Source organism: Ranitomeya imitator, chromosome 3 (genome assembly GCF_032444005.1).
Source record: "Ranitomeya imitator isolate aRanImi1 chromosome 3, aRanImi1.pri, whole genome shotgun sequence".
NCBI classification, from domain to species: Eukaryota; Metazoa; Chordata; class Amphibia; order Anura; family Dendrobatidae; genus Ranitomeya; species Ranitomeya imitator.
In genome coordinates this window covers 176,294,801-176,312,667 of record NC_091284.1, presented here as the reverse complement: position 1 = coordinate 176,312,667, position 17,867 = coordinate 176,294,801, and positions in this window count along the sequence as shown.

Here is a 17,867-nt window from a genome sequence, read left to right as displayed (position 1 = left end):
GGAAAGGTATATAATATAAATCAATTCCTCACATATAGCTCAGACTATGTTATATATGTGCTCATATGTCCATGTAACCTTTGGTACGTTGGAGAAACAACGTGCGAGTTTAAAACAAGAATGAACCAGCATAGATTCAGTATAAGAAAGAACAGATTGGATCTTCCTGTCCCAAAACATTTTGCTGACTGCAAACACACTGAAAAGGACCTTAGATGTAAAATCATAGATGCTGTTCCGGTACAGAGAAGAGGTGGTGATAGGGAGTTGATACTAAAGAAAAAGGAACTTATGTGGATTTATGAACTTAAGACTTTGAGACCGGGAGGACTTAATGCCGATTTTAAAATGCATACAATCATTTAGTAATGTGTATGAACTCTGTTTTGTAATATTTAGGGTCCCAATGAGTCAGTAATGTGACTTTTTGCTTTTAAGTTTAGATAATACTGTGAAATTCACGTAAATGTATTTTTCTAATTTTAGATTTCGTCTGATGCCCTTAGTGTAGCAGAAGACCAGTGGAGAAATGCTTGCGGACATGGAGGACATACAGTTAAATATTTGGATTTAAAGATTGTTTTGTTCCATACTGTGTTGGACCACGGATTAATAAATAAAGCAGTTAAAATACTATATAGCAGTGGTCTACTACCTGTAACTGATATAGTGTGTATGCCGGGACGTCAACGCTATCGCTGGTACAGTCTAAGCCTGGGGCGAGCTGACCTGACTGGGTTGACTCGCTGCTAGGCATTTGATTGTATGACCTGCGGACATCAGCTAATATATGGTTGAGCCCGTAGTGTCAGGGCGATTATATGCGTTAAAATGTCCATAGGGCACGAATCAATAGAGGCAATGGTATGCCTGGTGAAGATATAGATTGTGAGGACTACAGCTTTAAGTTTATTATGGTCCCGCAGTAGTTGGAATTTGCGCTGGCAAGTGAAGGGTGGCGTTAAGTGCCGAGTAGCGCTGTATGCGCAGGCGCTGTTACCCAATTGAAGAATTGACCTCCCTGTATGAGATGCCACTACCAATATGGTGATACATGGCGCTACTGCGCAGGCGCTGATTGGTCCGCGGTCTAGCACAGTGTTGTGACGTAGCGGACATGCGCAGTTGCGCATAGAGAACGCCGAGATGTATGTAGATGTCCTCCATTGCCGGTAAGCAGTTCCATAAGTGAAGGAATAAATAGTTTACACAGCAACACTAGCACAGAAGGTATGCACTGTAGCACTTTATGATACTAATCAGTATTTTTATAAGAAATTTAAAAGCACTTATACTGTTCATTAATGGCTAATTAAGGCCGGTTATGGCTTAGAATGTATTTATATGCACACAAATGGTTCACTCACTGCTTGAGAAAGGCTCAGTCTGAGCCGAAACGTCGTGATTAAGACATGTAGGTCTGAATAAACTGCACAAGACATTCAATGTTAAAGATAGGGACGCATGACGCATGCGTTGTTTTGCGCCGACGACGCTGCGTCCAACGACGCGAATGTGAACATACCCTAAGACTGCCCTGTGCAGTCAAAACGCATTGACTGGGTCATGTCGACCATGTACATTTTGCTATTTTTCTTGATGTGAGGCCACGGCGAGGCAGAGTCTGGGCCTCAGGTGGATAAGCGTGGAGTAACTGGGTGAGCTGGAATCAAATTTCCTTAATGTTTGGAGACATGAGAAGTTCCCCTTAAGACCTTTTTCGTAATGTGACCAATATATGGTATATGTGTGTTTGGTGGTTGTTTTGCTTTGGTGCAAATTTGCACAAAGGTGCCATAAGTGTAATGTGCCATATATCAATTTCACACTCCACTGTCCACTTTGTATTAACTGTTCAATATAGAAAACAAAATGTTGCACAAGTCAAAATGATGTTCTAAAGACAGTTTGGACAATCAAATGATTTCACAACTGTGATGTCACATCCAGGCCACAGCCATTTTGCTGATAAACACTTCAGGTTTCTCAGAGTAAACAATCTTGAGAGTAGTAGGTCCTGCTGTGATAACAATCTGAAGAATCTTCTAAAATAAAACCTGCTACAAGTTAATTTATCTAAAGGTACCTTCACACTGGCCAACTTAACAACGATATCGCTAGCGATCCGTGAAGTTGCAGAGTCCTGGCTAGCGATATCGTTGTTTGACACGCAGCAGCGATCTGGATCCTACTGTGACATCGTTGGTCAGAGCAGAAAGTCCAGAACTTTATTTCGTCGCTGGATCTCCCGCAGACATCGCTGAATCGGCGTGTGTGATGCCGATTCAGCGATATCTTCACTGGTAACCAGGGTAAACATCGGGTTGCTAAGCGCAGGGCCGCACTTAGTAACCCGATGTTTACCCTGGTTACCAGTGTAAATGCAAAAAAAAAAACCAAACACTACATACTTACATTCCGGTGTCTGTCACGTCCCCCGGCGTTCTGCTTCCCTGCACTGTCAGCGCCGGCCAGCCGTAAAGCAGATTACAGCGGTGACGTCACCGCTGTGCTTTAAGGCCAGCCGGCCTCACAGTCAGTGCAGGAAAGCAGAACGTTGGGGGACAGACACCGGAATGTAAGTATGTAGTGTTTTTTTTTTTTTTAACGTTTACGCGGCCCTGCGCTTAGTAACCCGATGTTTACCCTGGTTACCAGGGGACTTCGCATAGTTGGTCGCTGGAAAGCTGTCTGTGTGACAGCTCTCCAGCGACCACACAGCGACGCTGCAGCGATCGGGATCATTGTCTAGATCGCTGCAGCATCGCTAAATGTGACGGTACCTTAAGGGTATGTGCACACGTTCAGCTTTTTTCACAATACAACCGCATTAGAAACTGCAGACATATGCATCCTATCATTTAGAAGAATGCATTCTGCAATTTTTGTGCACATGATGCGTTTTTTCCGCGAAAAAAAACGCATCGCGGTAAAAAAAGCAGCATGTTCATTAATTATGCGTTTTTTTCGCGTTTTTCCCACTATTCTATGCATTTGGAAAAAACGCAAGAAAAAACGCGCAAAAAAAAAACGCATGCGGATTTCTGGCAGAAATGTCAAGTTTTTGTCAGGAAAATTTCTGCCAGAAATCCTGACGTGTTCACATAGCCTAAAGTGAGACTTAGAGAACCCCCGTTGATTAAAGTAGTTGGATATTCACCTTTGATTAATGCATGGAAAGGGTATTACCAGAACTGAAAATTAAGGAAAGGAAACAAGACTCATTAGGGTCCTTAGCTGAAACACCAAGTGATCCAAAGCAGGACTCCACACTGTACTTTGCCTTCTCCAGCAGTGATTGGAGCGGATGTCAAGCATGCGCACCTGCACATGTACAGAAATTTGTAAAGCCCTATTCTCTGTAGGTTCACATTGCGTTAGTGCAGTCCGTTCAACGCATACGTTGAACGGACTGCGCTAACGCAAGTGCCGACTTTTGCACAGCGCTAGCGCAGATTGAGCTTCTGCTAGCTCCATCTGCGCTAGCAGTGATGGACCCGGAAACACTGCAGCCCGCGTCTTGGGTCCGTCACTCAAATGATGGCACATCGCTAGCGATGAGTCCGATATTGCAGTCTATGGCGGCGTTAACGGACTATGTTACACCGCGTTATGCCGCGGTGTAACGTAGTCCGTTAAAAGTATAGCCATAACGCAATGTGAACCCAGCCTAACAGGAAGCCCGTTCTCGGATTACATTGTGTCCTGTCCTCAAACCCCAGCAATCAGTAAGCTATGCCCTATCCTATTAAGAGAGATAACTTTAATTTGTGGCAGCATCCTTTTTAATAGGAGAAGTAGTTCAATGAATTGCATAGCACTGCATCTAATACCTGTATTTGAAAATAAAAGCAGGTATTAATTAAATTGCTTATATGAAAGTCTCAATAATTACTAGTTTTTATATATCAATATTTACCTTTAGCATAATGCAGACGATGTTTTTCTAATCAATCAAGTCTTACTGAAGCATGCAAGATTGACGGAGAAAATGGAATTGTACAGAAAATGATCCAACACAAGTCACCACTCATTATCCCCATTTCCTAATACAGTTGTGGCCAAAAGTATTGACACCCCTGCAATTCTGTCAAATACTCAGTTTCTTCCTGAAAATGATTGCAATCACAAATTCTTTGGTATTATTATCTTCATTTAATTTGTCTTAAATGAAAAAACACAAACGAGAATGAAGCAAAACAATGATCATTTCACACAAAACTCCAAAAATGGGCCAGACAAAAGTATTGGCACCCTCAGCCTAATACTTGGTTGCACAACCTTTAGCCAAAATAACTGCGACCAACCGCTTCCGGTAACCATCAATGAGTTTCATACAAAGCTCTGCTGGAATTTTAGACCATTCTTCTTTTGCAATCTGCTCCTGGTCCCTGATATTTGAAGGCTGCCTTCTCCAAACTGCCATTTTTAGATCTCTCCACAAGTGTTCTATGGGATTCAGGTCTGGCTCATTGCTGGCCACCTCAGAAGTCTCCAGTGCTTTCACTCAAACCATTTTCTAGTGCTTTTTGAAGTGTGCTTTGAGTCATTGTCCTGCTGGAAGACCCATGACCTCTGAGGGAGACCCAGCTTTCTCACACTGGGCCCTACATTATGCTGCAAAATTTGTTGGTAGTCTTCAGACTTCATAATGCCATGCACACGGTCAAGCAGTCCAGTGCCAGAGGCAGCAAAGCAACCCCAAAACATCAGGGAACCTCCGCCATGTTTGACTGTACGGACCGTGTTCTTTTCTTTGAATGCCTCTTTTTTTCTCCTGTAAACTATGTTGATGCCTTTGCCCAAAAAGCTCTACTTTTGTCTCATCTGACCAGAGAACATTCTTCCAAAACGTTTTAGGCTTTTTCAGGTAAGTTTTGGAAAACTTCAGCCTGGCTTTTGTGTGTTTCAGGGTAAGAAGTGGGGTCTTCCTGGGTCTCCTACCATACAGCTCCTTTTCATTCAGACACCGACGGATAGTACGGGCTGACACTGTTGTACGCTCGGACTGCAGGGCAGCTTGAATTTGTTTGATGTTAGTCGAGGTTCTTTATCCAACATCCGCACAATCTTGCGTTGAAATCTCTTGTAAATTTTTCTTTTCCGTCCACATCTAGGGAGGTTAGCCACAGTGCCATGGGCTTTAAACTTCTTGATGACACTGCGCACGGTAGACACAGGAACATTCAGGTCTTTGGAGATGGACTTGTAGCCTTGAGATTGCTCATGCTTCCTCACAATTTGGTTTCTCAAGTCCTCAGGCAGTTCTTTGGCCTTCTTTCTTTTCTCCATGCTCAATGTGGTACACACAAGGACACAGGACAGAGGTTGAGTCAACATTAATCCATGTCAACTGGCTGCAAGTGTGATTTAGTTATTGCCAACACCTGTTAGGCTACGTTCACACTAGTGTTGTGCGCCGCTGCGTCGGCGACGCGACGCACAACGCATCGAAAAACGCGTGCAAACGCACGCAAAAACGCTGCGTTTTTCGACGCGTGCGTCATTTTGACGAAAATCCAACGCAAGAAAAATGCAACTTGTTGCGTTTTCTTGGTCCGACGCTAGCGTCAAAAAAGACGCACGTGTCGGAAAACGCAACAAGCAAAAACGCATGCGTCCCCCATGTTAAACATAGGGGCGCATGACGCGTGCGTCGCCCGACGCTAGCGCGACGCACACTAGCCGAACGCTAGTGTGAACGTAGCCTTAGGTGCCACAGGTAAGTTACAGGTGCTGTTAATTACACAAATTAGAGAAGCATCACATGATTTTTCGAACAGTGCCAATACTTTTGTCCACAACCTTTTTTATGTTTAGTGTGGAATTATATCCAATTTGGCTTTAGGATAATTATTTTTGTGTTTTTTCATTTAAGACAAATTAAATGAAGATAATAAATAATTTGTGTTTGCAATCATTTTCAGGAAGAAACCGAGTATTATCTGACAGAATTGCAGGGGTGTCAATACTTTAGTCACATTAAAAATGCAGTTAAATCAACTGCAGAACATAAGCTACATTTACTTGATACAGCCGCAACGAGGTATTTCTTTGTGTTTTTGCAACAGTTGTGGCAAAAATTTAATGTTTTGCAACAATTTTGAAACGCAAAAAAAAAAAAAAAAAAAACACTTTGAATTTAATGGGTAAATAGAACCGTAAATAGGAGGAAGATTATGGAAGATTGCTACATTTGTGGAACACGATGCAGTATGAGGCTATGTGTACACGCTGTGGATTCCGCACCGAACTGCGGATTTCAGCTGTGGTTTTACACCTGCGGATTCCTATTATGGTGCAGGTGTAAAACGATGTGGAATCCGCAAAAAGAATTGACATGCTGCGGAAAAAATAATGCTGCGTTTCCGCGGGTTTTTTTTTCCGGCAGCATGTGCACTGCAGATTTTGTTTTCCATAGGTTTACATGGTACTGTAAGCTCATGGAAAACAGCTATGAATCCGCAGCATCAAAACCACTGCAGATCAGCAGCGTGTGCACATTTCCTTAAAAAGAACCAGTCAGCGTCGGACTGGAGCACCTTGGGCCCACCAAAGAAAATCATTCTTGGGGCCCACTATGTAGTTACAGAGAAATAGATACAAGACCACGAATTGTGAGGTAGAAAGCACTAATATCAGGGTATAATATAAGGTAGTTCACGCCAATTATGTAGCAAGGGTTGGGGTAGCCCCCTCACAGAATATAATGTAGCCCCCTCAAAATATAATGCAGTCCCCTCAGAATATAATGTAGCCCCCTCATAAAATATAATGCAGTCCCCTCTCAGAATATAATGTAGCCCCCTCATAAAATATAATGCAGTCCCCTCTCAGAATATAATGCAGCTCCCCACAATATATAATGCAACCCCCTCAGGTATAACGCAGTCCCCACCATAGAATATAATTTAGCACCCTCATAGGGTATAATGCAGCTCCCCTCATATAGTATAATGCAGCCCACCACAGAATATAATGTAGCACCCTCATAGGGTATAATGCAGCCCCCTCATATAGTATAAAGCTGCCCACCACAGAATATAATGTAGTCCCCTGAGAGAATGCAGCCCCACCAGAGAATATAATGCAGCCCCCCATAGAGTATACTGTAGCTCTCATATAGTATGATGTAGCCCCCATAATATAATGTAGTGTAGTCCCTTGAGAATAATGCAGTCCCCCCACAGAATATAATGTAGCCCTCAAATTATAATGCAGCCCCTCTCCATCTCCATCATTGTCCTCATCACCACCTCCATCATTGCCTTCTCCCCCTCCACCCCTATCATTTCCCCACCACCTCCAACACTGCCCATTACACCACCTGCATCATTGCTTCCTCCCCCACCATCATTGTCCATTTCATCTCCTCCATCATCACCTCCATCATTGCCTCTCCCCACCACCACCATTGCCAATCACCATCATTGCCTCCCCACTATCATTGCCCATCACCTCTCACCTCCATCATTGCCTCCCCACCATCATTGCCCATCACCTTCATCATTGCCTCCCCCACCATCATTGCCCATCACCTCCATCATTGTCTCCCCACCACCACAATCATTGCCCATCACCTCCATCATTGTCTCCCCCCACCAATATCATTGTCTTTCACCACACACAACTCACCGCAGCAAAAGCTCATCACACACACGCAGGCACCCAAACACACACGCAGGCACACAGCACAGCTCACCTCCCGGCTGCAGCAGCTCATCCCAGCAGCCTCTTACTCGCTGGATTCCTGGAAGCTTTCTGACAGACAGCAGCACGCTGGATGACGACATCATCCAGCTGGGCTGTCTCAGACAGGAAGCAGGACGTCAGCTGCTCTGTGAGTGGGTATGCGGTGCTTTGTGAGTGTGTAGTGCGGCTTTACATGCTGGCAGTGTTAGCTGCACCCTGCGGCTAACACTGCCCACTATTAAAAAGAAATGGTATTCACGTCTCTACACGCCCACAGAGGGGTGGGGAAGCGTGAATATTCACTTTGCTTTAGCAGCGGGGACAGGATCCTGTCTCCAGCTGCTGCTATGCTGGCACAGGGCGGGCCCCCTTGACTCAGGGGCCCATAGCCACTGGCTGGGGGCCCCTGGAGCAGTGGGGGCCCTAGGCAGCTGCTGGTCAGTATGCCAGCAGGTGTCAGTGCCTGGGCTCACCAGAGAATCCTCCGGTTCTCCGGTGGGCCAGTCTGAGCCTGGAACCAGTCAACCCATTTTTTTTTATTTGAGATAAAAATATGGTTCAATTGTGCCTGAGCGCTGCTTTACAGCAGTACCTTTCATATCACAACCCCTCCCCCTCATTCCCAACCTTTGCTTATAAAATATCCTTGTAATCTCTCCGTTTTCGTATGTGAATTGGTCCGGTCCGATGGGCGGGGCCTATTCACCATCTCTCCCCCCACTCCTCGACGTGCTTGACGTAACGAGATCTATGAATAGCACAGATCCCGTACAGTTTCTGCACGTGCGCATTGAATTGGCCTCTAGCGCCTGCGCAGTATGTTTTGCCCAACTGTGGTCAAAGCATAAAATCACTATTGCGCATGCGATGGCATTTTCCATGACATTCTGTGCCCCGGAAGTCTTGCCATGCAAGGGGGCATAGAAAGTAATGGGGTAATTTACATACGAAAACGGAGAGATTACATAGGTATTTTAGAAGGGTTGGAAATTGGGGGATATGAAAAGTACTGCTGTAAAGCAGAGCTCAGGCACAACTGAACCATATTTTTATCTCAAATAAAAAAAAGGGTGACAGGCTCCCTTTAAATCTCATTTGAGCACACTTGCATATCTTCAGTAATTTCAATTTTTAAGCAATTATAGCATTTATTAAAGGGGTTGTACAGGACCATGTTTTTTAATTTAACCCCTTAAGCCCCGAGGGTGGTTTGCACGTTAATGACCGGGCCAATTTTTACACTTCTGACCACTGTCCCTTTATGAGGTTATAACTCAGGAACGCTTCAACGGATGCCGGTCATTCTGATATTGTTTTCTCAAGACATTTTGGACTTTCATGATAGTGGTAAAATTTCTTTGATATTACCTGCGTTTATTTGTGGAAAAAAAAAAAAATCGGAAATTTGGTGAAAATTTCGCAATTTATCATTTTTACACCATTTTTTATTTTAGGGACCACATCACATTTGAAGTGATTTTGAGGGATCTATATGATAGAAAATAACCAAGTGTGACACCATTCTAAAAACTGCACCCCTCAAGGTGCTCAAAACCATATTCAAGAAGTTTATTAACCCTTCAGGTGTTTTACAGGAATTTTTGGAATGTTTAAAAAAAATAAAGTGAACATTTAATTTTTTTCCCCCCAAAATTTACTTCAGCTCCAATTTGTTTTATTTTACCAAGGGTAACAGGAGAAAATGGACCCCAAAAGTTGTTGTACAATTTCTCCTGAGTACGCCGATACCCCATATGTGGGGGTAAACCACTATTTGGGTGCATGGCAGAGCTCGTAAGGGAAGGAGCACCGTTTGACTTTTCAATGCAAAATTGGCTGGAATTGAAATGGGACGCCATGTTGCGTTTGGAGAGCCCCTGATGTGCCTAAACATTGAATCCCCCGACAAGTGACACCATTTTGGAAAGTAGACCCCCTAAGGATCTTATCTAGATGTGTTGTGAGAGCTTTGAACCCCCAAGTGTTTCACTACAGTTTATAACGCAGAGCTAAACAAAAGGAAACTAGCTCCTGCTCCGTAGTATATACCTAGCGACAGGTACGAAGTACCTCAGTTTGTCTGTAGGAAGCAGACCTGGATCGTCAGATCCGCTGCTAACCTCTGTTCCCTTACAGGCTTTTTTTTTTTTAAGTAACCTTCTCTTTTTGTCTTTCAGATACAGCATTTCAGGGAAACAGGGTGTTATTCTCACTCTGCTTCCCAGGAGAGGTGGCTGAGCGAGCAGTGTGGTGTCGCCCACATAGCAACTCTCAGCCTGCCCGCAGGACATTATCCTGTCACCCTCACAGGTGCTCCAGGGCCTAACTGGTGGCGGTCCTAGCCAAAAATGTCCCCCTCACCCCTCTCCTCGGAGAGAGCCGAGAAGTCCTTCCCCCTGCGCTATAGGGGTTGATGCCGTCTTCTGGATGAAGGATTCCTGATCCAGCGACCCTCTCTATCATGGGCCCCTGGACGATCCTCATATCATGTGGAGCCGGATTTCAAGGAAGGTAATGGATTATCGTTCCTTAACTCCGCAGCGCCCGGGGGGTTTGTTCCCTTATAGACTCCTCCCACTCCCCACAGCAGTATTCTAACATTACCGGGTGTCCCTACGCGCCTCCTTCCCGACATCTTACTTTCACTGCCCTGGTTGGCCACGCCCCCGCCTCGGGCACGCTTTATTGGCGCTCTTTTTCCTCCACTTACCCGCGAGAACGCTGCACAGAACATAACGTCACTGAACGACATCATCCATCTTTTCTTCGTTAACGCCCCCTGCATTAAGCACGCGTATTTATTGGGCGCTTTTCTCCTGCATTGAGCACGCGTATTTATCGAGCGCTTTTCTCCCTATCAAGGGGCCTCCTCTCCCTGCTTGATGCACTCCTCTGGCAGCACAGCCAATAGGAAGGACTCCTGACTAGGATCTTTGTTAATGCCGTTTCCGGCCCTGTCACTGCGGGTGCCGAGACTTCACATAATTCCATGTCCTCCGTTAATTTAGCCCCCGGCTTTGGGCCCCTACTACCTGATACCATCAGATGTGGCCAACTTTCATAACAGACCTGGACCTTGATTAATGTCATTTTCCGGTCATGTCATTGAGGGCACCGAAGCTTCGCATAATTACAGATCCTGTTAATTTAGCCCTCGGCTTTGGGGCCTTCTCTCTACTGTGTAGCCACGCCCAATTACTGGGTCCCCGGCCAATAAGCGGTCGCCCTCCGCTTAGCCACGCCCCTTACTGGACTCTCGACTAACTAGGGCACACTGTAAGCTGAGGCCCTGTTTCCTGGCCTAAGAGAGTGTCTTTCTCTAGCCCGAGACATCCCCCGCAGGGGGGACATAGTGTGTCTCTGTCTGCAAGGTGTGGGAAGATTCAAAACTGTATGAAGATTCGTGCAGTCACCATTGTCTTCCAAAGGGCACAACAGGCGTCCACACTAGATCTGGAGGACATTGCAGCCCGAGCAGCACAGCGCTGTCTGGTAGGACGAGCCCAGGCTGGTTAATTTCTCTCTTCATAAGGGCTTAGCTCTCTCTAGCCTTAGCCCTCGTCTATCACTTATGCCCAATCTCAGGGAGGCCCATTCCTGTCCCGGTAATCCGCGACGCCTGTGCCATCTGTAAAACAGAAGTGGCATTCAGAGAAACCCTCCAACGCCCGGGATGAGAGCACTCCCCTCCGGAGTGGGCTGTTGCCATGTCACAGTCGCTCTCAGATCTGACTAAAGTCCCGCAGTCCCCGATCCAGGTCCTGGAACGACATGTACATTCGTCTTCTGCCACCAGTGCTCCGAACACACAGGTGATTCGCACGCACCTAACCGCGACCTTCACAGGGACAAATCAGGTATAAAGTAAAAACAACCTGCAGGCCCCTCTACCTTCTCCTAGAGGCACTCATCCCATGGCCATCCTCCAAGGCGGCTTTCGGGTCAGATATGGATTCCCAGTCTGAGTTCGGTACGGACCAGACCTGGAAGATGCAAGATATGCTCAATAGCCTCATCTTGGCAGATTACCAAAATTCTGAACCTAAGGGAGGACGAGGCACCTGCTCAGGAGCACTCTGTTGCTTTCAAATTGGTAAAATGTCCTTCCTGGAGCTTTCCCTAATCACAGGGAAGTTGTCATGATTATGTCTAAACACTGGAAACACCCTGAAAAGCGCTTTCTTGGTAGGACAACGCTACACAATAAATGGGCAGAATCTCTAATGTGGATCCGCCGGCTTCTCGCCTGTCCTCCAACACAGCCTTATCTTTACTGATCAGTGCATCGCTTACGGATTCTTCAGACGGACAGATTGAATCCTTGGCTAAGTCAGCCAGATCAGATCGCCATGCCGGCATATCTCTCGTGATTGCTCCCTTTTGACGCGGCTGGTTCATCCTCCACGGCTACCAGCAACATCACTGCTATACACTGCACTCTCTGGCTTCACTGGCTTTGTTTTCCAAGGCTGTAGACCTTTGGATCCGAACTGGGTCAAATATTTTCGGATGCCACCTGCGGGAAAAGCACCTCACTTTCTGGGTCCAAGGTTAAATGTCCTTTTAATAGGAAAAGGTTGCTTCATTCTTGAAAGAGAAAGCTGCCTCAGCTGCCAGCAACATCGTTGCAGTATACCGCATTCTCTGGCCTCACTGGCTTTGCCTTCCAAAATTCTAGTCCTTTTGGATCCAGGCTGGATCAAATAATTTTCAGATGCCACCGACGGGAAAGGCACATTGTTTTCCCGGGCCATGTCTAATTGTCCTTTTGATAGGAAAGGTTGCTTCAATCTCGAGAGAGATAGCGACTTTCGGCTATGAAATCGACCTTTCTTCTCCAGGAAGAAGTTTCTTTCTGTTTTCGCCCGCCAAGACATACATCGCAGGCTCCAGGAGTTCTTCAGGCTGTCCTTTACCTACCATGCACAGGAGTGATCGTACCCGTTCACAGGAACATACGGTTTTCAGGGTTCTACTGTATTCCTTTAAACGGACTGCTCCCTCCCTTTTTGGACCTCAGTTTACCTCAGACGTTCGGTTCTGTCTTTTCAGCTATGGTCTGCGATCCAGGAGGGTCTTTATCCGATCTCGGCCTTTCCTTTCGACCTAGCCTCTGCTCCCAGACTATTCACTTCATGACAGCGGTCAGGGATATCCTTCTCTCCAAGGGTTTTTTTCATATTTCCCTACTTGAACGATCTTTTCAAGGAGCCATCCCGCCGAGACTGCAACCATTCTTCAGTTTACTCTAGATATCCTGGTACATCTCAGCTAGATTATAAACGGAGAGAAGTTCTCCCTCACCTTTGCTCAGAGCCTGGGTATACTAGATATAAGGGTCGACACGACCCAAGCCTGTGTCTTTCCAAAGGTTTTCATTACTGTGCCACGGGTTCCGTACGCTAAAGCGACCAGCTTCTCTCTGATACGGTCCTGCATGAGTTCTAGGGGAAAGGGATTGTCATCACGGAAGCTGTTCCTTTTGCCCAGTTCCATGCCCGTTCTCTTAAGTTGGCCCTCTGGTCGTCTTCCGGATGATCCCGTGCTTATACCTCTTAAGGTGAGGCAGTCCCTCATCTGGTCACACTGTCGGCATCAGTCCTATGAAAGAAGTTCTTCCTTCCTTTCTGGTGGCAGGTCTTCGCCACAGACGCCAGTCTCCTCATTTGGGGAGCAGTTTTTTTTGTCACACAGAGCAGGGCCACTGGGATGTCAATCTCCTGGAGATCAGGGAAATTTTCTTTGCTCTTTACCACTGGCATTCTCCCTTTCCAAGCCAGCCGGTCTCCACGCAGTTGGACAATGCCACGGCCGAGGCTTACATAAATCGTCAAGGCGGAACGCGCAGCAAACAGGTTAAGTTAGAGGTAACAAGAATTCGGCAATGGGCAGAAAGTCACGTTTCTGCCATATTAGCCGTGCACTTTCCGACCGTAGAAAATCTGACAACCAATTTTGTGAGCCACCAGGGTCCCGCTTGGGCGGGTGCTGGCTCAGCTCCCTGTCTTCATCCAAATATGCTAAAATGGGGCTCGCCGGACGTCGGCCTCAGGGCATCTCGGAAAAACCACGAGGTTCCTTGTTTCGTAGCTAGGTCCCGGGCCAGCTACCCACCTATTTACACTCACTAGTAATATCGTAGTCACAATTCTAACTGCCTTATACTTTTCCGTCTCTCCCCTTGCCTCGAGAGTCGTGAAAAGGATAAAGGAAGGGGTCCCTATATTCCTGATAGCTTCGGACTGGCCAAGGAGGGCCCGGTGAACATGTTCATGGACGTCCCCTGGAAGCTTCCAGGCCATCCAGATCCTCTCTCTCAAGGTTCCCTCTTCCTCCAGTGTTCTTAGTCTCTGAGTTTAACAGCATGGCCGTTGAGGCCATAGTCCTAGGGAAGCTGTTTTTTCCCCATCTGATCATTCAGGCCATGATTGGGGCCAAGAAACCAGCATCCTGGTGTATCTACTACAAATATTAAAAAGCCTTCTTCTAGTGGAGTATGGACTAGGGTTGGTCCCCATGTCCTTTTCTCTTACTTTCAATCTTGGTTTTCTTCAAGGTGTGGCCCAACTGGCGCCTCCTTATTGTCTTCCAATAGATCCATGGGTTTTTTATCCTCGTCTTTTACGCACTGCAGCGTGCCACTGTTGAGTCCTTTCAAGACATCACATTTTTTTTCTCTTGTCTGGGACAGTTGTCTTCTTAGTTAAATTACGTCTATCAGGAGAGTTTCCGAGTTAGCGGCATTGTCCTGCTGTTCCCCGCCCGATTCTATATCAGGACAAGTTAGTTCTCAGGCCTGTTGCTCTCTTTCTAACCGAGGTGGCCTTTTCATTTCTCATTAATGAAGACTTTGTCCTTCATTCGGTGTCTCTCCGGTCCATCCCCTGGAGACGTCCCTCTACAAGCTGGATCCCGTCACGGCTCTCCGAGTCTACTTTTCAAGGGCTGCTCCCTTTCGCCAAACTGATGCCCTGTTCGTCATCTCTGAAAGTTACCTTAATGGACTCCTAGCTTCTAATTTCACTATTGACGTGAGGTATTCCGCGTTCAGGACAAACAGCCTCTTCCGGCGGTGCAGGCTCTTGCGGGAGTGAAGGCTTACTCCGCTCTGCGGTGGGGGCCTCCTAGGTTTTTTGTTACCAGGTTTTAGTTTCCAGTTTGTAAGACCACAACCTGTTCATCATTATCCTCTTTTGCGAGTTTTTTTTTTTTTTTGTGGTGTTCCTACCCATGTCTGATGCAGGCCTGGGAAGGAAGGGTGCTGCAGGTGGCTGTTTTCCACCGACCGATCTGAGCTCATTTATTCCTTGGATCTTCCAGTTTCCAACCCTAGGGACTGCTTTGGGACGTCCCATGGTTACCTGTCTCTCACAATGAAGCGAGAAAGAAAGAGAGATTTTTGGTACTCACCGTAAAATCTCTTGGAAGCCTTCATTGGGGACACCCTCCCTAACTGTTTGTACCATTATTTGGTGTATGCGCCTTCTTTGCTGGATTGGTACATGTTGAGATTTTGGTTGCTTCTCCCACTGCTTTAATACTAACTGAGGTACTTCGTGCCTGTCGGTGGGTGTATACAATGGAGGAGGAGCTAGTTTCATTTTTTTTCAATAGTGTCAGCCTCCTAGCGACAGCACCATACACCCATGGTTACCTGTGTCCCCCCAATGAAGGCTCCAAGAAAGATTTTACGGTGAGTACCAAAAATCCCCCTTTTTTCCACAAAAATTAAATTTTAGCCCCCAGTTTTGTATTTTCCCAAGGGTAACAGGAGAAATTGGACCCCAAAAGTTGTTGTGCAATTTGTCCCGAGTACGCTAATACCCCATATGTGGGGGGTAACCACCGTTTGGGCGCAAGGTAGAGCTCGGAAAGGAGCGCCATATGAAATGCAGACTTAGATGGATTGGTCTGCAGGAGTCAAGTTGCATATGCAGAGCCCCTGATGTACCTAAACATTGAAATCCCCCACAAGTGACCCCATATTGGAAACTAGACCCCCCAAGGAACTTATCTAGATGTGTTGTGAGAATTTTGAACGCCCAAGTGTTTCACTACAGTTTATAACGGAGAGCCGTGAAAAAAAAAAATCATTTTTTCCAACAAAAATGTTTTTTTTAGCCCCCAAGTTTTTATTTTCCCAAGGGTAACAAGAGAAATTGGACCCCAGAAGTTGATGTCCAATTTGTCCAGAGTACGCCGTTACCCCATATGTTGGGGTAAACCCCTGTTTGGGCGCACGGGAGAGCTCGGAAGGGAAGGAGCACTGTTTTACTTTTTCAATGCAGAATTGTCTGGAATGGAGATCGGACTCCATGTCGCGTTTGTAGAGCCCCTGATGTGCCTAAACAGTGGAAACCCCCAATTCAAACAAACCCTAACCCTAGCCCCAACCCTGGCGCTAACGGGAAAATGGAAATAAATGCATTTTTTAAATGTTATTATTTTTCCCTAACTAAGGGGGTGATGAAGGGGGATTTGATTTACTTTTATAGCTTTTTTTAATCGGATTTTTATGATTGACAGCAGTCACAGATTAAAAGACGCTTTTTATTGCAAAAAATAGTTTATGCGTCTCCACATTTTGAGAGCTATAATTTTTCTATATTTTGGTCCACAGTCATGTGAGGTCTTGTTTTTTTGCGGGACGAGTTGACGTTTTTATTGGAACTATTTTCAGGCACGTGACTTTTTTTTATCGCTTTTTATTTCGATTTTTGTGAGGCAGAATGACCAAAAACCAGCTATTCATGAATTTTTTTGGGAGGGCGTTTATACCATTCCACGTTTGGTAAAATTGATAAAGCAGTTTTATTGTTCGGGTCAGTACGATTACAGCAATACCTCATTTATATCTTTTTTTATGTTTTGGCGCTGTTACACGATAAAAAACTATTTTATAGAAAAAATAATTATTTTTGCATCGCTTTATTCTGAGGACTATAACTTTTTAATTTTTTCGCTGATGATGCTGTATGGTGATTCGTTTTTTGCGGGACAAGATGACGTTTTCAGCGGTACCATGGTTATTTATATCAGTCTTTTTAATCGCGTGTTATTCCGTTTTTTGCGGGACAAGATGACGTTTTCAGCGGTACCATGGTTATTTATATCAGTCTTTTTAATCACGTGCTATTCCACTTTTTGTTCGGCGGTAGGATAATAAAGCGTTTTTTGCCTCCTTTTTTTACCGCCTTCACTGAAGGTGTTAACTAGCGGGACAGTTTTATAGGTTGGGTAGTTACGGATGGGGCGATACTAAATGTGTACTTTTATTTTTAATTTTTTTTTCCATAAAGAAATTATTTATGGGAACATTTTATTTTTTATTTAGGAATTTTTTTTTTTACTTTACAGCATTGTAAAGGGCTGGCATCATGCTACAGGGTCAGATCGCTGATCTAACACTTTGCACAGCACTGTCAGATGAGCGATCTGACATGCAGGGCTGCAGGCTTACCAGCGCTTGCTCTGAGCCACCTCCCTGCAGGACCCGGATGCAGCCCTGCGGCCATTTTGGATCTGGGGCCTGCAGGCAGAAGGTAGGAGACCCCCAAAGCAACGCGATCACATCGCGTTGCTACGAGGGTCTCAGGGAAGCAAGCAGGAAGCCCCCTCCCTGCGTGATGCTTCCCTATGCTGCGATCATGTTTGATCGAAGTGTGCCGGGGGATAATGTGCCAATGTATCGGGAGTTAATGTGCCAGGGGCGATCCGTGACCGCTCCTGGCACATAATTGACACCCGGCCGTGCTCCCCCTTGAGCGTGGCCGATCGCATATGATGTACTATCCAGTCACTGGGAATTAAGTCCCAGGTCACCTCGATGGGATAATACATCATATGGGATTAACGGGTTACTGTCAAAAGAGCAGCTCTTCCTCATGCAGGCTGCTCTGTTGACAGGGTGTGACTGCAGATGGTATGTTGATTGGCAGTCTGCTTCATACCACCTGTCCACATGATGTCAGCAGTCACACCCAGTCAAAAGAGCAGAGAGGAAGAAAAGCCGCTGCTGTTAACAAGATGTCAGCAGAAGCATTGAATTGCTCACAGGAGTGGTCTGCAACTGCTCTGTGCCAGCGGAGATTGGCATACGGCACAACAGGCTGGTAGTTTGCTCTTAGGTACACAGTAAAAAAAATACTTAAATAGTCCGGAATAACCCTTTTAAA